This window comes from Equus caballus, chromosome 7 (genome assembly GCF_041296265.1).
Source record: "Equus caballus isolate H_3958 breed thoroughbred chromosome 7, TB-T2T, whole genome shotgun sequence".
In the NCBI taxonomy this organism is placed as follows: Eukaryota; Metazoa; Chordata; class Mammalia; order Perissodactyla; family Equidae; genus Equus; species Equus caballus.
The window spans coordinates 50,543,082-50,566,011 of record NC_091690.1 but is presented as its reverse complement, the minus strand read 5'-3'; the positions used below and the strand labels follow the sequence as shown (position 1 = coordinate 50,566,011).

The following is a 22,930-nucleotide window of genomic DNA, read 5'->3' as shown; positions in this document are numbered from 1 at the left end:
TGCAAAGGAGGGTCACAGCCCCCCGAGTGGCCTCCCAGCATTGCATTTCAGCGGAAAAGTCCCCAAAGAGGCCAATTGCCAGCTCTGGGTCGGCTCGCACACGTAATCTCCATCCCGCTGTCACTCAGGACGAGGGGCCTTTCGAACTGTCCAATCAGGGCCGGCGACAGGGCAAGTGGGCGGGGCGACGCTGGGCAACCACCCTCGACTTCCTGTAGTTCCACAGTCCTTCCGGTCACGGGTCACCTGCCGTTAAAGACCCCACGGTGTTCAGCCGCCGACTTTGTCGCGTTGTGACGTGTGCTGAATCGCGGGAAGGACCCCGGGTCCCCGGGAAACAGCAATGGTGAGAGGGGGGCCGGCCCAGGCCGGGTTCGCGCGCCCCGCTTCGGCGCCCCGGGGTTTGCTAGTTGGGATCCTGGGCGCGGACATGGCACCGCTCATCAGGCCATGCTGAGGCGGCGTCCCACATGCCACAACTAGAGGGACCCACAACTAAGAACATACAACTGTGTACTCGGGGCTTTGGGGAGAAGGAGAAACAAGCGAAAAAAGAAATGGTGAGCGCTCTGGCCGGGGCTTGGGAGACAGTTTGGGGCAGGAGGGAGTGGTGGGAAGCGGCGGGGCGGGCCCGGCCTCCCGCGGTCCCCTCCGGGGTCTGCGGCCCTGAGTCCGCGGTGGCGCCGCTCGGCCCTCAGGCCCCTCCGGCCACAGCGTGGGGGCGGGGCCGGCAGCCGGGCCCCGGGCGTCCTGTGGTCCCTGCGCGCGGCGACTTGGGCCGGAACGTCTCTGGGCCGCTGTGCGGCCGCAGCCCCGCGTGTCCCAGACGGTGCGGGGCCCGTGGGAGGGTCCGCAGGACAGTCGGGCCTCGGGCTCCGGGGTCCGTGCGCGGAGGGGCTGCGGTCTCTGGGGTCCCCAGGGCCTCCTTTCTCCTGAGTTTTCCACATATCTGAGTAGCAAGCCCTCCAGTCCACGAACTTGTCCCCCCAGCTCTTCCAGGACCGACAATGAATCCCTAAATTTCCAGATCGCTCCTCACGTTCCCGAACATCAGCTTCCCGTCTCCGAATCACAGCATCGTCATCAACCACAAACAGACCCGATATTTTAATTATCATTTTCCCACAATCAATGGGCGGCCCTTTTAAAAGGGTTTGTTTCTTGTTTGTGGATGTTTTACTTGAGAGAAAGTAGCGAATGCCCGCCTGGAAGCTCGTTGTGTGAACTCCTTCGGCCTCTCCTCCCAGGCTGTGTCCTGGGCTAAGACGTTCAATCCTAAATCCTTTGGTTGGAGGTTCCTCTGGGCAAACTTTCCCCGTGATCTGTCCAGTCAGCGCTGCCCCTCCCTGGGTTTGTCAGCTTGAAAAGATAGATTCACTTTCTCTTGTCTCAGGTTTTCAGTGAATAAAAGTTTATTTCATCAATACAGCTTGAAAGACGATATAAAATGTTTCCAAAGACGGAAGAAAGAGGTGAATTTCAGAGAAAATAAAATATTACAGTAGTTCATTGTATGATTTAAAAATTGTTTGTATTTTTCCTCCCTGAGCATGTTACTCGTATTCTGACATGTGTTCTTTTATTTTGGGTGAGTTCAAATGGATTTCCAGGGCTGAAACATGCACACCTGAAGTGTTCAAGTATGATTAATAGTTTATAAAACAATTTCTTGTCATGGAAATAATTAATTAATATCTTTTCTCCTGGAATGCAGTACATTACTGTGGGATTTCTTTTGTCTTTTTTTTTTTTTTGAGGAAGATTAGCCCTGAGCTAACTGCTGCCAATCCTCCTCTTTTTGCTGAGGAAGACTGGCCCTGAGCTAACATCCGTGCCCGTCTTCCTCTACTTTATATGTGGGACACCTACCACAGCATAGCTTGACAAGCAGTGCCATGCCTGCACCCGGCATCGGAACGAGCGAACTTAACCGCTGTGCCACCAGGCTGGCCCCCGAGTGGGGTTTCTTGTTGAGCCAGCAAAGTGCCATACAGTTTTCTTCCCTCATTTCCACATAAAAACTGGTTTGAGTGTTATAGTTGGATGGTTCAAACACTGGGTTTGTGTATTTAAAATATGAATCGTGGTCCAAAAAATCCCCAGTGGGGACAGAGGCCTGAGGGCAGTGAGTCTAAGCTAAGGCCCCTTGAACCTGCAGAGGGAAGGCCTTGCAGGCCCAGTTGTCCTTCCTGGGGAGCCTCCCCCTGCAGGTGTCCTACTGCTCACACCCCCATGGAAGGAGCCTTTCTCCTGAGAGGAGCTGCAGAGCCCTGGAAAGCTGGGGGTGCACGTGCTCATGGGGTGGGGAGTGATGCCCTGTCTGAGGTTGTAGCTGTGGTTCCCTTGGGCCTGTTTCTAGACATAATTGGAGTTTTGCATCCACAGTGTGGGTGCACTCAGAGTAATTTGTTTACACTGAGAAAGTCTGTGAGAGTCAGGAGCTCTGTGTCCTGGATTAGGGCCCATTGATCTGGGGTCCATTTGGGTCAGAACCTTAAACTGGATCCAGCTGAGTTTCCTCACTGTGAGAATGGAGCCTGAGAGAGGGAACATGTGCACTGTTCCCTGGGGAGAGGAGGGTGTGTGGGGCTCCCAGAGCTCCTTCCTGTGGCTGCTCAGGTGCCCTCCCCTCCTTCTCCAGGACTGACCCCCTCCAGGGCTCTGTCTCCACCAGGAGGTCAGAAACACGGAACCTTCTGACCGTGGCTTTCCTTCTGTCCTGTGGGAAGCAGGCTGCTCATCTGAGCTGGTTCCAGTGTTTGTGTTTCTTTGCTTTGGATTCTTTTATCGATGGACTTGTGCAGCCCTTTGGCTCTCGTTTCCCTAACACGGGGGCCCTGAGACTGCAAGTTGAGAGAGAGGATGTGAGGGAAGCAAAAAAATTTGGAGCAAAGTAGAAATTTTTTTCCTTTGAGACAAAAGAACCTCAGGATGTGAGAGAAATGTATAAAGTTTTTAGCACATTTTCCATTCTTAGATTCGTGTTTCTGTGTGCGTGTTTCTAGAGAATATGAAAATTTAAAGGCTGTAGCAATAGAATTTCTATTGTAATTGATATGAGGAAAACTTCTGAAAGCCTATGTAATCTTTGAAAATCAAATACACTTAAGTGGTTAAACTCACACCCCTATTGCATTAAAATATACTGCTCATTCCTGACAAAACTCAGTGTGAGCTACAGGGAAAGGACAAACTAGGATGCCACTTGTCCTTTTAGTTAGAAAGAGATTTGAAAATTTTATTATGTGGTTTGCAGTTTTGTAACTATTGGTGTTTAAAGGAATTAAATCCTAGAATAGTTTTCTATGTACAGAAGTTAAAACTAAATAAAAGAGTGCTAAAAAAAATATGTATCAGTTTCACTGTTTTAAAATAAATCTGTAAAATAGCAAAGTCTAACTTAAGAGGACTCTTTGCCAACATATCCTGGTCCCCTCCAGTGCTGTTACTCAAGTCACCACCCAAATACACAGTTTTGATTAATTTTTCAGCTTCCTGCTTGTGTTTCTTTATATAAAAACAAGCAATTGCAAATTCATATAGTTTTATCCATGTTTGCCCTCCACATTTTTGGTGACCGCTCACAGCTTAAGCCCCACCCACCCTCCTCCCCTTGTGCCCCCACCTGGACAAGCTGAGGAGGAAGCCTGGGTGCTCTCTCCTCTAGAGCAGGCAGGAGATTCCCACCACCCCAGCCCCTGCCTGTGTGCAGAGCTCTCGCCCCGGCCCCTCCCCCAGGCCCAGTGAAGTCCCAGGCCAGGCTCCATTCCTTGCTTTCTGAGCCCTGTCAGAGCTGCTTGAGAGGCCCAGCCCTCCCTTTGGACCTCTATTATGTGAATCCTAAGCCTTTTCCTACCCTGTGTGTGTGTGTGTGTGTGTGTGTGCGTGTGCGCGCGCGCCACCCTGGCATCAGTCTCAACAAGGGAACCACCCCTCTGCAGGTGACCATGACAGTTGGCGCCCTGAGCAGCATGTTCAGACATGACCCCACCCGTGGGTCTGTCTTCTCTTGCTCTGACTTGCTCTCCTGTTCTGCTGCCTGGTGGTGGCGTGCGCTGTGGGCTGCTGCTCGCTGGGGAGCTGGGCTGTGAGCTGTGCTGCCCAGTGTTCCATTGTTGACCCACCAGTTCTAGATTCAACTGAGCAGAGTTGGAAATTTCAAGAATTTATGGGTATTTGAGAACAGGATATGGAATTGAGTTCTGTATAACATGGCCCTGTTTCAGTGTCTTTGCCGGGATTCATCTGTGTCTTAGAGTGAAGATGTGACAGAGGCTGCTTTGGCTCTTAAATACCCCAGGGATGGGGGTGGTACAGGGGGACTATACTCAGTGCAAGAGGAGGGCGCATTGTGGTCACTCATGAAACTGCTCTGTCATTTAAAAAGGCAAAGAGGGGGCCGGCCCCGTGGCCGAGTGGTTAAGTTTTCGAGCTCTGCCTCCGTGGCCCAGGGTTTCACCGGTTTGAATCCTGGGCGCGGGTATGGCACCGCTCATCAAGCCATGCTGAGGCAGCGTCCCGCATACCACAACTAGAAGGACCCACACCTAAAAGTACATAACTATGTACCAGGGGGACTTTGGGGAGAAACATGAAAAAAGTAAAATCTTAAAAAAAAAAAAAAGGACAAAGAGAAGAGAGGGGGAAGGGTAGCCAGTAGGTGGATGGTGGAGTCCACACCCTCACCAGCAGAAGGCTCACCAGGACCCTTGAGTACCACTGCTGCTGCTGCTCCTGCCTCTACTGTGACAAAGATGCTGACCCTTGGGATTATAGGGGACGCACCCATGGCACCACTGCGACACAGCAAAGGGATTAGTTGAAATCTGACTTAAGTCTAGGGACCTTAACCTCACTAAAGCACCCATTTGTCATCAGGGAGGCTCCTACAGTTGATGGCGCTGTTGAGGTCCTTGGGAAGAAAAATACCAGGGTAGAGAGAGAGGATGCCTTTTCACCCAAAGTATAACAGATGACCAAAAAAAAACTAAACAGGGAAGGACAAGAGGGGGGAACAAAAGAAAAAAATACTGAAAGAGAGGTCCAGTTTGAACGAATTGGAAAACCATAATATACTAAAATAATTTACGTAACAAAACAGATAGAGATACACTTGGCTTTTGGGCCTCTACAATATAGTTCTGAAGTAATTTTGCTATATGATGTAATGAACTAATTCAGCAACTGTCAAGCAGTTAATCAATCCTAGGTGTCAAATTACAGTTATGCCTGGGATCCCATTAAATTTACAGAAAGTGCCTGATGATCATAGGGGTGTTAATGAATATAAAATAGAGGACAAATAGGACAAGTATTTCTCCTTAACCATTAGAACTATGGTTTTGCCTAAATTCTGAATGTCATAGCACTCACTGTCCTAAAATATCCTATAGTGAGCTGGTAAGCTCTGATCCAGTGATCAAGAATTAAAATTAAGGGGCCGGCCCAGTGGCACAGTTGTTTAAGTTTGCATGTTCCGCTTCAGAGGCCCGGGCTTCGCCGGTTCAGATCCCAGGTGCAGACATGGCACTGCTTGGCAACCATGCTGTGGTAGGCATCCCACATATAAAGTAGAGGAAGGTGGGCACAGATGTTAGCTCAGTGCCAGTCTTCCTCAGCAAAAAGAGGAGGATTGGCAGCAGATGTTAGGGCTAATCTTCCTCAAAAAAAAAAAAAAAGAAAAGAATTAAAATTAAATGAAGTCTTTGCCACTTACAAGTTGGCTTGACCAGTTGGGACTCCAGGGATGTTACCCCACAAATCGAGTATTTAATATGGTCCAAAGTAGATTACACAGGGCCTGAAGGACTGACAACAGTTTAGAAAACCTAGTTAGTTGATTGAAGGGTTGATTATTCCCTGTCTTCTTTTTAACAACCCCATTTGTCTTCTTAACCCTGGAAAGAATCTGGTTTACCTCAACCTTGCAGCTGTGTTTGCACCACACAGACTCCGCATTATAGAAGTTGCTCTCTACAACAAATCAGCAACAGATAAATACCCTGCTCTAACAGGTTTGGCTAAGTCTGTTCTGTGCAGTCCTGTGTCCACAGCCCCTCAGCTGCACTTGGCCTCCCCCTCTGAAGGGACATGATGCCCTTTTACTGGGTTGTCCTCATGGATCTTCCACAGCTGTGCCCTCCCACAGTCATTGCAGGCGGGGTCTGAACCTGCATCCTGGTGTCTCCAAGATCACAGGTGTGACATTACGTTAATGACATGGCCTCTTAGATCATTCAGGATTTACAAATATTGAAAAAATGAGCTCACAAAAATGGATGGGACATTGCCACACATAGAATTGAGGCCCTTAGAAGTTTGTGAAATTTCTGGAAATAATTTGATATCTGAGACCCATTCCGTCTCTGACACCATGAAGAAATAGCAATTGTTCCTCTCAGGACCCACAAAATGTACGAGGTTCTCTTGGTGTTTGGGAGGCCGTATGTTCCTTGTTTACACATTTTACTTGAGCCTGTTTGTGCTGTTACTTGCAAATTTGCCACCTTGAATGCCACCCCTACCGCAAAAGTCTAGAGACTTTCTGTAGATTGTCATACAGCAAACAGTCCTGTTAGTGGCCTGAGAGTTTCTTTCACTATAGAGGCCTCAGTGACATTCCCTCCTGCCTCCTGGGGTACCCATGGTGGCTTTAAGTTGTCTGTAGGCTTCTGATGCAAGAGCCTGCCCTAGGTGTCAGTCTGTAGGCCATAAGAGCTTCAATGATCTCTACCTGCAAGGCTGTCCTGACAGTACATGGTCCTGAACATAGGACCACCCATCCAGCAGTCCAGTTTGCCTTGAGACATGGAAACAGCACTTCAGGAGCTCAGCATGGCTCCTGAGACCTCCTGGAGACAAGGTGGAGCCGCACCTGGGCCCTCTGGGATATCCTACCTGCAGGAGAGGGTGGCCTTCCCTTTTTTCAGTCCCTTGCCAGGTGCCATGGTGTTGAATAAGGTCACCCATCTCTCAGACCCCCGGGCTCCCTGGGGATCTCCTTAGGACTCCCTGAGCGAAATGCAGTGGGAGTTCCTAGACTTCAGGGACAACGTCACCTCATTCGTACGTGATGGAGCTCAGACAGAGTTGCTTTTTATTTATTAATTGGGGTAAATCTGATGAAAGACTGGACCCAAAGGTCATCAGACAGACTGTACATCAAGCAGTCATCTTAGCACCGACCAACAGTGGGCTCCAGCTGCAGACATTACAGACTTTGGGCGATTCCCTGAGAGTTGCCCCTTCGTGGAAAAGAACTCCAGGAATCTCTTGCCTCACAGTTATCTACGATATAAATCAAGGTAACATTTCTTTCTATGTCTATGAAGGTCACACACAAAGCCTCACCAGGACACTATCTTCGTGGGAGATCCAGACACTACTGATAGTAATGAAGGCATTCATTTCACTTCTCAGAGTATACGGTGCTGGGCTCTTAACAAGGCGTTCAATGGAAGTTTCTTCTGTCTTCCAGTTCTCAGGCTGCAGGCCTCATAGAGCACCATAATGGCTTATTGAAATAAGATCAAATTTTTTTTTTTTTGGGGGGGGCTAACAACTGCTGCCAATCTTTTTTTTTTTCTGCTTTGTTTCCCCCCCCCCCCCCCATACACAGTTGTATATCTTAGTTGCAGGTCCTTCTAGCTGTGGGATGAAATAAGATCAAATTAATGGAATGAAAGGTCGTCTGTTTCTGTCATCATCGTGGGTGAGTATTAATGTGCCAGTCTTTAATCTCCTTTTTCCTAGTTGACTGTTTTTTTTAGGATCAGTTTTAAGTTTACAGAAAACTTGTTCAGAAAGTACAGATTTCCCACTAACCCCTCTAACTGCACAAGTTTTCCCTATATTTTATATCTTGTATTACAGTAATATGTTTGTTACATTTGATGAGCCAATTTGATGCATGAAAGTTCATAGTTTACATTAGTGTTGACTGTGTCATACAATCTCTGGGCTTTGTCTCATGTGAAATGGCATGTTTCCATCATTTCTGTATCATGGCACACTTGCACTGTCCTAAAAATCTCCTGTGCTCCACCTATTCATTCATCCCCTTCTCCTTCCCTCCAAATCCCTGGCAATCAATGATCTTTCTGTGTGTTCTATTTGATCTTTTCTAGAATGTCACATGCTTGGAATCATACAGTGTGTAGCCTCGTCATATTGGCTTTTTTCACTTAGCAATATGACTTTAAAGTTTCTCCATATGGTTTTGTCTTGATAACCTCATTTCTATTCATCGTTGAAGAGTATTTTATCCTATGGATGTACCCATGATTGTTTCTCCATTCCTCTATTGAAATTATCTTGGTTATGTCTAGGTCTTGACAATTATGCATAAAGTTCCTATAAACATTCATGTAGAGAGATTTTTGTGAACATGTTTTCTATTTATTCAGGTAATTTCAAAGAACATGACTGCTGTATCATATGGTAAGGGTAGGCTTTGTTTTAAGCAACTGCCTCTCCTCTAAAGTAGGCATACCATTCCCATTCCCGCCAGCAAATGAGTGAGGGTTCTTGTTGCCCTTCATCTTCATCATCATTTGGTGTTCTCAGTGTATTTAATTTTAGTCACTGCAATAAGTGTCTGGAGATAATCTCATTTCCTTTTATTTGTAATTTCCTATTGCCGTATGATTTTGAGCATTTTTCTTTTTGAGAAAGATTAGCCCTGAGCTAACATCTCTGCCCAGCTTCCTCTATTTTATATGTGGGATGCCTGCCCCAGCATGGCTTGATAATTGGTGCATAGGTCTGCACCCGGGATCCGAACTGGTGAACGTTGGGCCGCCAAACTGGAATGCAGGAATTTAACTGCTTCACCACTGGGCGGGCCCCTTGAGCATGTTTTCAAGTGCTTAGTTACCATCTGTATATCATTGTTGAAGTGGGTGTTGAGATCTTTTGCCCATTTTTAACTGGGTTGTCTGTCTTCTTTTTGTTGAGTTTTAGGAGTTCTTTGGAAGTTTGGGTACCAGTCCTTTATCAGAACAGTGATTTCCAAAGATTATCTGCCAGTCTGTGACTTGTGTTTGCATTCTCGTTACACTGATCATAAGATTTTCATTCTAATGAAGCCAACATATGTTTTTCTATCTTGGATCTTGCTTTTGGTGTTGTATCTAAAATTAATCACCAAACCCAAGGTCACCTAGATTTTCTCCTATGTTATCATTTAGGAGTGTTGTGGTTTTGCCTTTCATGCTAAGATCTGTGATTCATTTTACATTAACTTTTGTGAAAATTGTAAAATCTGTGTCTAGACTTTTTTTGGCATGTGGATGGCCAGTTATTCTGGCATTATTTGTCAGAAAGTTTGTTTTCCCAGTGAATTACCTTTGGTCTTTAGTCAAAGATGAGTTTAGCTCATCTTTGCTTGCATGGATCTACAGGAAATGATAGACATTTGTATATTAACATTTTATCTTTCAATCTTCCTCTAGACTCTTCTTAGTTAAAGTGGTTTTCTTTGTTATTGGGGATTCTCTGAGATTTTCTCCCTAGACAGTCTTGTGCCACGAGGACAGTTTTATTTCCTGCTTCCCAAGCTGTGTACTTTTTATTTCCTTTTCATGTCTAGTTGCATTAGCTAAGAATTCCAGTACAAAATTGACGAGGGGTGGTAACAGGGGATACCCTTGCCTGCTTCCTGATGTTACTGGAAGGCATGTAGTTCTTTCAGTGTAATACACTAATATTGAACAAGAGCCCAGCTGGTGTAGAGGTAGGTGTGGGCAGAGGGGAAGCATCCTTCAGTCCCGTGATTTGGTCTCAATCTTTTAGTGAGCCTGTGTCCCTGGGCTCGACCTTCTGTGATATAATAAGGAAGATATTTGATCTTTGTCCTCAGTTCCTAGCAAAGTCCTCTTTTTTTTTTTTTGAGGAAGATTAGTCCTGAGCTAACATCTGCCAATCCTCCTCTTTTTACTGAGGAAGACTGGCCCTGAGCTAACATCTGTGCCCATCTTCCTCTATGTTATATGTGGGACATGTACCACAGCATGGTGTGCCAAGCAGCGCCATGTCCGCACCCAGGATCCTGTCAACAAAAATCATCTGTAAGCAATCTATAAATGAAAATTTGGGAGAGTTTATTCTGAGCTAAAATGTGAGGACCATGGCCTGGGGCCTTTCTTCCCGAAGGAAGAAAGGGCACCGAAGAAGTGAAGTATACAGAGTGGTTATATACCCCCAAACAGGATGTTTCACATATGATTGAAATGTCCCTCCCACAACAGTCACAAGATTGCCCTGTTGGCACAGCACTTGATGGACACAGCAGGTAGTGGGTCTGCTATCTAGGCCAGCGTAGCAGGAGGCAAGTCTATTGTCTCAAGCTGTGTGGTCACAGGTGAGGGCAGCAGTCAGTTCCTAGCCTAAGGAAAGATGCTTAATCCTCAAGGGAATGCAGACGTTGGGAGGGGGAGGGAAGTTGCACCTTTATCTCAAGGGCCTTTGCTCTTGCCATAGGGAATGTCTAAAGCAGATATACAATGCATGCTCAACGGCTGTGGTCAGGGCTTTTTGGAAAGACAAGGTCAGGCCGAATTAGGTTTACACAAAATGGCTTCCTCATATACTCCAATATCTCCTATTACTTGCCATTTTTATTTGTCAGTCTGAACCAGCGAACCCTGGGCTGCCGAAGCAGAACGTGCGCACTTAACCACTGAGCCACCAGGCCAGCCCCTAGCAAAATCCTCTTGAAGCCCTTGGAGTTGCTTGAGTGATAAGAGTGTTTTTTTGTTTAAATCAGGCAACTCTTGGCCAGCTCCTAGATGGCTTCAAGATGGGGATTGGACACCAGAAACACCAAGCCTTGATTAGAGGCTTGGAAATTACAGCCCCAGCTCCCAGCCTCTGTGGAGAAGAGAGGGGCTGGAAGATGAGTTAATCACCAGTAGCCAATGATTTAACAAATTGTGTCCATGTAATGAAACCTCCAGTGGTACTAGGTCCATGCCCAGGATCTGAACCTGCGAAACCCTGGACCACTGAAGCAGAGCACTCCAACTTAACCACTCGCCCACAGGGCAGCCACACCGACATCTTAATTGCCCCAGGTTTGAGATGAGAAAAGCCTAGAAGAGACTCAAATTGGCTATTTCTCTCCCCCCAGGTCAGTTCAGCTCTTTGAAAATTCCAGTCATTAATACTCTTTTAAAGTAGATTGCTGTTAGGGCGTACCTTGTTAAGAACAGAATATTTTGCCTGTATTTTTGACCAGCTACTTTCTTGTCTGCCTCTCTGATTGTGGAGACAGTGGTTTACTTTGTGACCTCAATTCCCTGATGGAAGAGTTGTTGATTTCAAGTTTCTTGGTTTTTTTCTTCTGGGGACTGGAATCTAGCTTTAAGCTTCTTACGTGACAGAGCAGAGACCAGAAGTCTCTGACTGCTCTTTTCCCCCAGTTTTATTGAGAAAAAATTGACATACATGACTTTATAAATTTAAGGTGTACAGCATGATTTGAATTCCATATATTGTGAAATGATTGCCACAGTGGTTCACCTGACATCCATCTTCTTAAATAGATGCACTAAAAAGAAAAGAAAGAAGAAAAAAATACTCTTTTTGTGATGAGCACACTTACAATTTATCCTCTTAAAAGCTTTCCTCTGTATCGTACAGCATTGTTAGCTATCGTTGTCATGTCATGCATTACATCCCTAGTACTTATTTATCTTATAAGTGGAAGTTTGTGCCTTTTGATCACCTTTCTCCAGTTGCCTCCCCTCACCTCTGGTAACCAGAACGGATCTCTTTTTCTATGAGTTTGTTTTTGTGGGTTTTTTCAGATTCCACATATAAGCTGGATCATAAAGTATTTGTCTTTGTGTGATTTATTTCACTTAGCATAATCGCTTCAAGTTTCATTCATCTGTTCACACATTGTAGGATTTCCTTGTTTTTTATGGCTGAATAATACTCTGTGTATATATATATACACACCCCACAACTTCTGTATCCATTCATCCATTGATGGGTGCATAACTCCCCTGGTAGGTAGGCGCCTCAGTGAATGAGGATGTCATTGTCTTCCCACCGTCTAATGCATCTTAAACACTGTTGGAGGAACTGCTCGGGTGTGGATGTAAACCGTGGGCAGCAATACTGAAAGTCCTGCATTCCAGGGAGTAACAGCAGTGGTTCCCCATAAAGGTAAAGGCATAGACAGAGTTCATCTTCATTTTAGCCGTGCTTAAATGCTTTCCTGCATGTGCTGTTTGATCATGGTCCAGTCACATGGGTGCCTGGAACTCAAGGCTTCCATTGTTTTGAGCCATGGGTATTTGTGGTATGTGTGTTTCTGTTTAAGATCAGTTGAAAGGACTTGAAATCACCGTTAGATTCAGTGTATCCTTTAGCTGCTATTCAGACTGAGTGCCATCATTTCTGCCCCATGAAACCTTTCGAGTTTCTCACAGTTTGGCGGGGCAGGTGGGGGGGCTGGTGATCTGATCATCTGCACAGGTGTAGCACATCATGGCTGTTCCTATGCACAGAGTAATGTCTGTGCAACTTCAATGTGATTTCCTGGTTAAAACACTAAAAAAAGTTGTGAATGCTTAGAGGGTAATGATCCAAGCGATAACTGAGGTGAGCTGTACACAGACACACAGTATCATTTTGAGTAGTATCACACGTGATGGCAAAGGAGGTAAATTTGACATCCTCAAACTGGGACACTTTCTGTGCTTTTTTCTACCAGGAGTAGTTGGGAGGTTTTTGTTTCCATGATGCACAAAGCCCATTTTTACTGTTTTCAGGGATGATTTCCATATGCTTACGTTTTCAGGAGATGTTATGGAAGATTGTGTAAAACCTAACAGCTTTTGTTTCACCAAACAACAACGGATATCAAAACTTGTCCCCTTTTTGCCGGAGTCCTGCTCCAGCTGAGTCCAGGTTCCTGAGGGAGGGACGGAGTCGGTGCAGTGAGGGAAGAGACGTGAGACTTGAGTCGGTTTAATCAAGTCCAACCTTACTGTGCACAAGTGTCATTTTTATGTTTTTCAGGATTAGTACAGAAATAGCTCTCCAAATATTCTCAGAGAGATAAGGAAGTAAAAAACGAGCACAAGAATATTAGCATTCCATTCTATAGAGCATAAGGTTAATGATCGTCTTCTCCGCAATTAACTATTGTTCTAAGGTAAAAGAGATAGGTACCTTGACATCTGTTGTAATTCATGGTAAAATTAAAGAGAGAAGGTCCAGACCTCCGCCCAGGACAGCATTCCATCTGTTTACATCCTGGGGGAGCCACCCCTGCCTCCCTCAATCATTTACGCCATTAGTGTAGATGGTTAATGGGAACAAAAGACAAATCCCGGGTATCTTATCCCCAGGGCTACGTGCATTCTCAGCGGGCAGTTAAACATCTTTACATTCCCGCGCCCCTTAGGGGGTGAAAGCATTCCTTTGTCTTTCAGGAGGTAGGGCTAACAGTCCCTTGAGCACACTGCCTGGAGAAAATATCATTTTGCTAGTAAGGTATGAAAAGCTAAGTTAAACTATATAAAGCAGAAACAAGTGTAGTCATAACCTGGATAGAAAGCATGCATACATTTCAGAAAATATCAGGGGTGTCGGCCGGCCATTCTTCACTGAGGGGCGCCCCTGCACCCCTCGGGCCTTCTCAGCCCTGACCCTGTCAGACGGCTGTATAGGCATTCGTAACACGGCTCCCGGCACCTTTTTTTCAGTGCTAAAAAAAAGGTGCCAATTTATGTTTTTTCTAGGAGTATAGAGAGAGATGTGATTTTGTAATCATTGGTATCTCATTTGATGCCCTGCCCCATCCTTCCTCCCATGATGCAAATAAAGTTAAGGGGCCGGCCCCGTGGCCGAGTGGTTAAGTTCACACACTCCACTTCGGCAGCCCAAGGTTTCACCTGTTCTGATCCTGGGCACGGACATGGCACCGCTCATGAAGCCATGCTGAGGTGGCGTCCCACATAGCACAACCAGAGGCACACATAAAATATACAACTATGTACTGGGGGCTTTGGGGAGAAGACGAAGAAGAAGAAAAAAGAAAGTTAAGCACAGGTCCTTACCCCAAATCACAGACCTCATAGCAGAGGAATCTCTTAGTTTTGAAGGCATAATGGGCAATGTCAAAAATTTTAAACTCACAAGAACACTGTAAGGTTTTTATAATTATGTACTTTTGCAAAAGTGGCATCAAAATTTCCAAACAGGACCCATAAGGCAACATGGTGTTCCACTTACATGACATTCTAGGAAAGGCAAAGGTGTAGGAACCGAAAACAACAGTGCTTTCGGGTGGGAGGGTTCAGTCCAATGGGCATCGCGAGAGTGTGCCTTCGGGGTGACGAGTGTTCTCCATCCTGACGGTGGTGTAACTGTACATTTGTGAAGACTCGCAACTGCCCTTAAAGTAGGATGTGAATATACTAACGGGAATTAATAGAAAAAGCAAAAATGTGTTCACATGCTAGAGTAATGTGAAACTCTCCGGAACTTTGGTTGCTACGTGTGCCACACTTCCTTCCATCGCCTTGGGTTCCTTCTTAGGAAGAAGTTGTAGGATGGGGAGAAGGACATAGACTACTATAGCCTTTTCCTGGCACCCAGTCTGAGGTTAGAAAACTCCCTCTAGGGCTACACCTGCCCTCCTGTCATTCATGTAACTGGAGAGAAAGCGATAGGGCTCCGGGCCTCCATCTTTGAATTGATGCCCATTTTCCCAGGTCATACCTTGGGAGTGGTGGTCTGAGTCATAAAGCTGCACCTGACACATCTCCACGTGGGATCTGCCTGGGTACATCCTCCTCTAACCCTTGGGGATCAACACCATGTCTTCCCAGAGCAGGTCTTGAGGCCATTTGCAGCTCTTAAGTTTCCCATCTCAAGCCTACTCTGTGCCTCCTTGCTAGGAAACATGTTTAAATGCAACACTTGTCCCACTCTTGAAATTTTCTCTGTTGTGTTGACCTTAAAATTAAAAGAGCCAGTTTTTTTTTTTTTGCCAGTAAAATGAGTTTCTTTGGGAATAGCAGAGAAAGTACAGTTCAGGACGTGCAAATTCTGGTGAACCATAGGCAGGTAGGGAGAACAGAACTGATGGGCTTGCTTTCATAGAGGACAGGAGGGAGCTGGGAGGGGCTGTTGGGAACAGAAGTCCATTGAAGGAGGAGAGTTCAGGGTGGTGACAGTGGCTGAGTGTGGTGTTTTCTCATTGGCTGGGCTGTTCCTGGGCAGGAGAAGTTCTTCCTTCCTCCTCCTAGAGTCTGTGAAGTAAGCTTCCTCCTGATTAGGAATGGGAGGGACACTTCTTCCTGCTTGGGGTCTGCAAGGTTTTGACAACTAGTAGTTCATGACAGCCCCCCCCTTCAGGGCTCCCTCACTCCATTTTAAATGAGATTTCCTGTATTTGTTTTCACATTTGCAACCCCAGGTGACTGTGAGGTGAGGCAATGGCAGAACCCAGAATTCATGTCATGAGGCACAGGCCCCTGGAACACAGTACTCCCCACTGTCACATAAACATCACCTCTGCACCAACAAGCACAGTTTCACAATAGTCTCAATACCACCAATAATGTCAAAGAGATGCCCTCCCTTGTCCTAGCTCTGGGATTCCCTGAGGTGCCTGGCTGTACCTAAATCACTCTCCCTGAGATCTCTGGCACATTCCACCCTGTGGTTTCAGTGGCTCATGTGCTGACCATGCCCAGCTCCCTCACCTCAGAACCCCCCTCCAGAGTGAGTTTGGAGCCCTCCCACCAAGGTCCCCGCTTAGTCTTTCTGGATCAGGACTCACCCTGCAGAGTTCCAGTTCCAACACCTGTGGAAAATGGCGATCTCAGCCAGACCCTCCACAGTCACGGGGCCCCCTCCCTTCGCATGGCTCCCAGAATCCAGAGGGCACTTTGCCAAAGGAAGCGCTGGGAAATGATGGGAATTTCCACCTTTCCTGAAGTGCGCAGGTGCGCAGGAGGTTGTAACCCCTCCTTTGTCAGAGGCCAGGCCCCCTGTTTCTTGAAGGGAAGAGGCAGAAGTGGGTCAAGCCACATCCCTACTTGCCCTTGCAACAACTTCCAGTGCTTTCTTGGGTCCCCAAAGTGATGTCTCTGTGGCTGGGAGACCTGGGGTCTGATGTGGTAAGATCTCCTTCCCCCACCAGTGAATATTCCAGGGAGGGCAGTGATCAAGGCCTTGGTGAGGATGGCCCATGGGGCTGACCTGCATGAGGTCTCCATGCAGGCGAGGCCTCAGGTGTGATGGGTCCCAGACCACAGAGACCACAGCAGAGGACATGGTGGCTGGGGGAGGACGCACAGACCTTTGTTGTCAGCACTGAGCTGCCCATGGGAGAGTGAAGTGAGGAAGGGGCACGTGGTGAGGGGTGCGTTTCTGGAAGGGATCAGAGTGGCGTGAGGGGCTGGAACACAGTGATCCCTGCAGCCATTGTGGGCCCTGACTCTCCCCTCTTCAGGCTCCTGAGCTGTGACTCTTACGGAGATGACCTTGCTGTACTGTGTAGGCACAGGAAGTGTGAAGGCCCTTCGCCATCAGGAGGGGCAGGTGGACCCTCCTGTGGAGATTGGTTTGTGAGTCAGGGGTCACCCCTCTGTCACACGGGATGGGCTGAGAACCGTTCACTCTGTTATGATTGAGTGCATGTGGGCTGAGGAGGTTTGTGTAAAGCCTGGGGCGTGTGTTTGTGGGTGTGTCTGTGAGGCTGTGATTCAGTAAGTGTGGTCTCCTCCTGTGTACCAGGCCTTCTGGTAGGTGCTGCAGTGAACCGAGGGAACAAATACCCCTGACCCCTTGGAGCTGACATTCTAGAAGACAAGAAACAAGCGATACAGTAAGACGTGCGCTGTGTCAGATGGGGCCTAGTCCTGAGGAGGGAGAGGAAGCCGCAGAGGAGTGTGAGGGCCTGGGCGCTGGGTCTCTGGACCATTATCTCTGAGGGTCTGTGACTTGGGGTGTCCGTGTGGGTGTGTGCACATGTGTGTCCAGTGAGGAAGCCTGTGTGATTTTTGTCTGTCTGTCTGGGGGCGGTGTGTGGATGTCCTTAAAATCTGGAATGCTGTTATGTCATTTGGTGCCTAACTGCCCTGGTAGCATCTCCCTCACCATGTTGAATTGAACTGACATGAGCAGACAAATCCTTGTCGTCTTTCTGATTGTATTGGTCGTGTGATTTATTTTCTGTCTCTTCAGATGTTTTGACATCTTGAGGGTCCTCTCAGACATAGGGAGACCCTGCCCCTCCCAGGGGCACCTCATTCCACGTTGGCGGTGGACAGCTTGTCTGGAGCAGGCCTCTCATGTGCATCCCGCCCGATCCAGTGCCCTGTCCCTACAGACCTCCTTATCTGCCTCTCACACGCCAGACAGTGTTCCCTGCCCTAAACCCACCCAGGGCCAGGAACCGGATGACTGAGGGCCGTCCCTAGGCCCCAGAGGCTGCTGGGATTGTTCAAGCACGCAATCCTGAGCTGCTCTCTCTGCCCTGACGCACATTTTCTGTGGACCCAAATGAAAACTGTGGCCTGGGTTTGTGTCCCCTCCTGATTCTGCCTCCTGAGCAACCCTGATGCAGCTCCTGTGACCTGCCTGGCATGGTGTGCCCCTTATCTTGGGAAATGTAAGGAATAAACTTCTTTAAATGACATTGGCCTGTCCATGTTGTCACTTACATCTATAAATTAAAATCTCAAGGGTGCAAATCGGACGCTGATCCTGAGGAGAAAGTGTTCAGTGAAGATGGTGGTGCCACCGTGGGAGGACGGAGTGAGGTCTGTGGGAATGTGAGTCCACAGCACAGCTGATGTTTCCCAGGGAGCCTGCAGCAGGGGACATGGGGGCTGAGCGAGGAGAGGCTCACCTTTGGTCCCCTCACTGAGCCCACGATAGAAAAGCAAAGTGACAAAGGGACAAGTCACGCTGAGGGAGTTTCTTGACGCATTTATAGCAGTGACAGGGGCTGGAACATAGTGACTCCTGCCATTTTGGGCCCTGACTCTGCCATCCAGTCTCCCATTTTGTGTTTTTTGAAGAGATGTCCTGTTTGTACTGTGTCGTGTCAGGAGGTGTGAAATCCCTTCCCCATCTGGAGGGGCTGAGACCCCCTCTTTGGGGATTGGTTTGGGAGCCAGGAGACACCCCTCTACCAGGTGGGATGGGAATGAGAACAACGCACTTTGTGAATATCTGGGCCTGTGATGAGGTTTGTGTAAAGCTTCCATGTGAGTGTGTGTGTGTCTGTCTCTCTGTGAGACCCAATATGCAAGAAGTACTGGTGTGATAGGCCTGGTAGGTGCTTTGGTGAACAGAGCAGAGCAAATATCCCTGTTTCCTCTAAAGCTGACATTTTAGAAGAGAAGAAAGAAGATTTATTAGTGAAATTATGCCATGTGTCTGGTGATGGGTGCTGAAGAATAAAGAAAAGTGGGGAGGAGTGCAGAGGGCCTGGGCTCTGTGTGTCTGTGGGAACATCCGTGTGTCTCTGAGCCATTAACTCTGCAGGGTTGTGTGTCTGTGTCTGCGTGTGTCCTATATGTGCCATGTCAAAGTCTGTGTGATTTTGCTTGTCTGTCTGTGGAGCTTTGTGTGTCTGTCCTTTGAATTCTGGAGCGGTTGATTTTTCCCATGTTCTTGCCTCACTGCCCTGGTAGCGCCTTTCTCACCACGGTGGGTGGAGCTGGTGAGAGCAGACATCTCTGTCTTCTCTCTGATCTGAGAGAGAAAGCCCGCAGTCCTTCACCATCAAGAGTGACGTCAGCTGTGGGTTCCTCACTGATGCTTTATTTCAGGGTGAGGGAGTTGACTGAGGGAGTTTCTCCTAGTTTCCTGAGTGTTTTCCTTGTGAAGGGCTGTTGAACTTGGTCTAATGCTTGTTTTTACCTATTGAGATGATCCTGTAGTTTTTGACCTTGATTCTAATAATCGTTTCTTATGTTAATTCACTTTCAGATGGAAAACCACTATTTCTTTCCTGGGTTAAATCCCACATAGTCATGGTGGTTAGGTTATTTTATCTATAGCTGGATTCAGTGTAGTAGTATTTTGTGTAGGCTTTTTTATCTATATGAAAAATAAGTATTTGTTTATGTAGTAGGTAGTATAAAATTTTCTAATGCTGCATATAGTGTGTGTATATATAGAGAGAGAGAATGTAGAATATGACATATATATTTATATGTGGCATATTTAGTATATTGCCTGTATATCGTATAGGTAGCATAGAGTTTAGTATTATGCACAGTTTATACTATATATAAGTAGAATATACTATATAATTAACATGTATAATTAGTTTTGTAGTGTATAGTGTAGTGTTGTACTTTTACAAAATAGTATTACAATCTTAGTCGGTAGCATTCTGAGTATCATTACCGTGTCCGTTTACAGTTATTCAAATAAGCTGTTCACAGCCTCCCGTGGGAACATAGGGGCTTCTCAGTGTCTTAGTATTCTGGAGCCTGCCTCCCCACCCCGTTTGTTGTCTCTGCTTCTGAGTGCAGCTGAAGTGTCAGGGTGTGCCTCAGAAATTGTAACTAATTTATCAGCCTGAGGGTTGAAGTGAGGCTCTGTGGTTTGATTTTTAGTACGCGTAGAGACAGGTGAATTTCTTATGTATTTGCATGATTATGAGCTAGATTCTCCCAGAGTGCTTTCTCACAAAGCGGTGACCTTGGATAAGGAGTTGATGTTGATCTTGTTGCCAGGCAGCTAGACCATTGGCACTGATCTCCACATCTCTAAAACTGTGAAGATGTGGTGGACAGTTGGGAGGGCATTCTCTAGCATGATTGCCTGGATTTGACTAATCCTCATGACCCTTGAGTCCTCTCTTTCATCAGGGATGGCCTGGTTAGGGACAGTAGCAGGAAGTCACTAGCGTTCTCCATCACATGTGCTAGTGGCACATCACCACTGATATGAAAATAGGTGCGGGATTTATTTTTTACAGGAACAAGAAAGCAAATCACATTTCCCAATGTAAACCACGTGACCTTTGCATATCAAATGGAAGAAAAATATGTAATTTAAATTGCTTCTTTTTACATAAATGGTGAAACGACTGAGAAGAAATGAGTTGCATTGTTATTACAATGCAATTTACATGGGCAGTTTCCCTTGTTACATCTACATGAGCATGGGGATTCTACATGCCAGTGCGAGAAGACATGCTAGGGGCAGCCTTCAGACACACTTAAATCTCAGGCTGAGTTTTTGAAACTAGATATTTACAATAAACAATTTATGATAAAAAATATGTATGAACTATAGTTTATTTTTAATAGTGTTGGATACCAAAAATGCAACAGAGTAAATTTTAAAGATCTAATTGGCTTTATTGAGCAATCCATCAGTTGGGCAACATCTTATCTAGCAAGTAGAGAGGAGCTCCCAAGGGCTACAGAAAGGGAAGATTTTAAAGGCAGGACAAGGGAGTGATAAACAGAAAAAAGGATTATTTTAGGCAACTGTTACCTCCCCTGTGGGCAAAAGGGTCTTTTTAGGTGGATTACTTTCTCTTCCTTTGGGGGATGGAGAGGCCCGTGTGGCACGTTGCCTCATTGGTGCTGACCAGAGAATCCTAGACTGACGGTCAGACTGCATTCTTGGGGAAGGTTATGGCTGCGGTTAGGTTGGGTATTAAGCTCTGGTTTGGTGATGTCAGCGTAGCAGTAGTGACTCCATTTGGGGCCTGTGGTTTTCTTGTTCAGAATTTCCCCCTTTTTGATCTGATTCTCAGCTTAATTGAGAGATCAAATTGAAGGTATTAGCACCGCTCTCAGCTTCCGCTGTGAAATTCTCTCAATTTCTGTTGTTCCTTTGGATGGTATGCAGAGGTCATGACCTTTTTGCTTAACCCCTGTGACATTCACAGGTCAAGTCTTCAGGTTCACAGTCATTATGTCAGTCATTCTCTTTAATCCTTTCCTGATGTTCCAGTCTTAGGGAGATCATTTGCTTGGTGGTTAGCCACTGCAAACATGCATTTAAAGGTTTTGAGATTATACGACACACCAGGGAGTTAATTATGATTATAATAAGCAGGATAATTCTCAATATGTGTAGTACAATTTGGAGCCATGGTCCCCAAGACCCAAACCAATCAAGATTATATAAAGCAAGGAAAGTCCCCATTGAAGGAGTCAACTGTTAAAAAAAGCCCAGTGGCTTGCTCAGTGGTCTTAGGTAATTGAGTTTCAGCTTCCCCGGAAGTGTTAATTCAGATGCAGCAGGTGGTGTTGGCCACAGCACAGACACTCCCTCACTTAGTTAAAAGATAATCAAGGGCTATTCTGTTACCAATAGCAGCTTTGGCCAGAGTCTAAGGATCTTTGTTGGGCAGCTCATGTCTTAGCAGTGGACTTGGCAATGTCTTCAAGAGCTAAGGAGGGGCCGGCCCCGTGGCCGAGTAGTTAAGTTCCAGTGCTCCGCTGAGGCGGCCCAGGGTTTCGCCTGTTTGAATCCTGGGCATGGCAGACATGGCACTGCTCATGGGCCCATGCTGAGGCGGCGTCCCACATGCCACAACTGGAAGGACCCACAACTAAAAATACACAACGATGTGCCAGGAGGCTTTGGGGAGAAAAAGGAAAAATAAAATCTTTTTAAAAAAAGAGCTAAGGAGAGGTTGTCTGATTATATTCTCATTTACATTTACGTCTAACCAGGTTAGTGTGGCCCTGTCAAAGGAAGTGAATCCTGAGGCCTGAATGCCTCCTGGTAGGTCCTTTCTAACTCAGTGATGTAAATTCAGGAGAGTCAACCAGTGAGATGTCTGAGTTCACTTGTGAAAAGTTGGGGGAACAGTAAGTTAACCTCAGAGGCCTGCCCAGTTATGTGCCAGCCATCTGGGTGTTCACAGGCCCAAGGAGAAAGACAACCACTACAGAGAAAGATCAGTCCTGTAAGGGCACAAACCACTCTCACTAAGGTGGCCTTGCTAATGGATTAATTCACACGGACTGTTGCATTTGCCCATTGAAGCCAGGGGTCAGTTAAAGTTTCTCCTAACCTGAAATTAAAAGTAAGTCTAAATTCCAGAGGTTGCCCTTCGTAGCAGTGAGTGACCTTGGGGATATGGATGATGTCATTATGTTTCCAGGCCAGTGCCAGAGTAAAGGAAAGAAAGAAAAGAAGCAAGCGTTTTGTATTTAGCCAAAGTAGGAAGTTGATGTGGCATCTTAGAAGAAGCAGTGTTGATAGCACAACTAGAAGGACCTGCAAGTAGAATATACACCTATGTACTGTGGGGGGCTTTGGGGAGGAGGAGAAGAAAAAAGCAGCCGCAGCAGCAGAGTGTACATCAGTGTCAACTACTTCTCTCCCTTGTCAGTCTGATGTGGAGGTGTCCAGCATCTGCACAGGACCAGATGTCGGGTGGGGCCTTCTTCAGCTGTGAGATCTGTATCCAAGGTACGAGTCCTTGATGTTGGCTGTCATGTAGGTAGTGAGGAGGACCTGGTGTAGCTTCTTTGAAGGAGATTTCAGAGCAGTCTTTATTCTCAGCAGTTCATTTTTATGATCTTAAAGTTGTCAGAAATTAGTACTCGTCAAAAGTCCTTTCCTTGCATCTCCTTGAAGGTGAAGCACTGTTGCAGGAACTCTTTTGTGTACGCATCAGAGTGAAACAAGGACTCTCTGTAAATGGCAAAAGACTTAAAATGCCCGTGGTTAAAGATCTGACGAGAGTTCGCTATAATTGAATGAGAAGGAAAATTGGTTAGTTTTGGAACATTCAACATTCTAAGATAATAACTGGAACTTTGACTGACAACATGATAGCAGGACATGTCAGATTTCCAGGAATTTAACACAATTTCTGGAAAACTTAGAACATATACCTATACAGACACAACATAGACATTAGGGGGAGTCTGCGGTTATGAGGATGATTGTACCCTGTCACTGAGCTGAG

At 46.4% G+C, this 22,930-nt stretch overlaps 1 long non-coding RNA gene across 1 annotated transcript; it reads left to right on the top strand.

Annotated features, from left to right (window-relative positions):
* The first annotated feature begins 225 nt into the window (after positions 1–225).
* On the top strand, positions 226–1,424 carry LOC138925148 (uncharacterized). The gene is made up of 2 exons (XR_011440970.1): positions 226–560; positions 991–1,424. It is a non-coding gene; the product is annotated as an uncharacterized lncRNA (long non-coding RNA).
* The last annotated feature ends 21,506 nt before the right edge of the window (positions 1,425–22,930 follow it).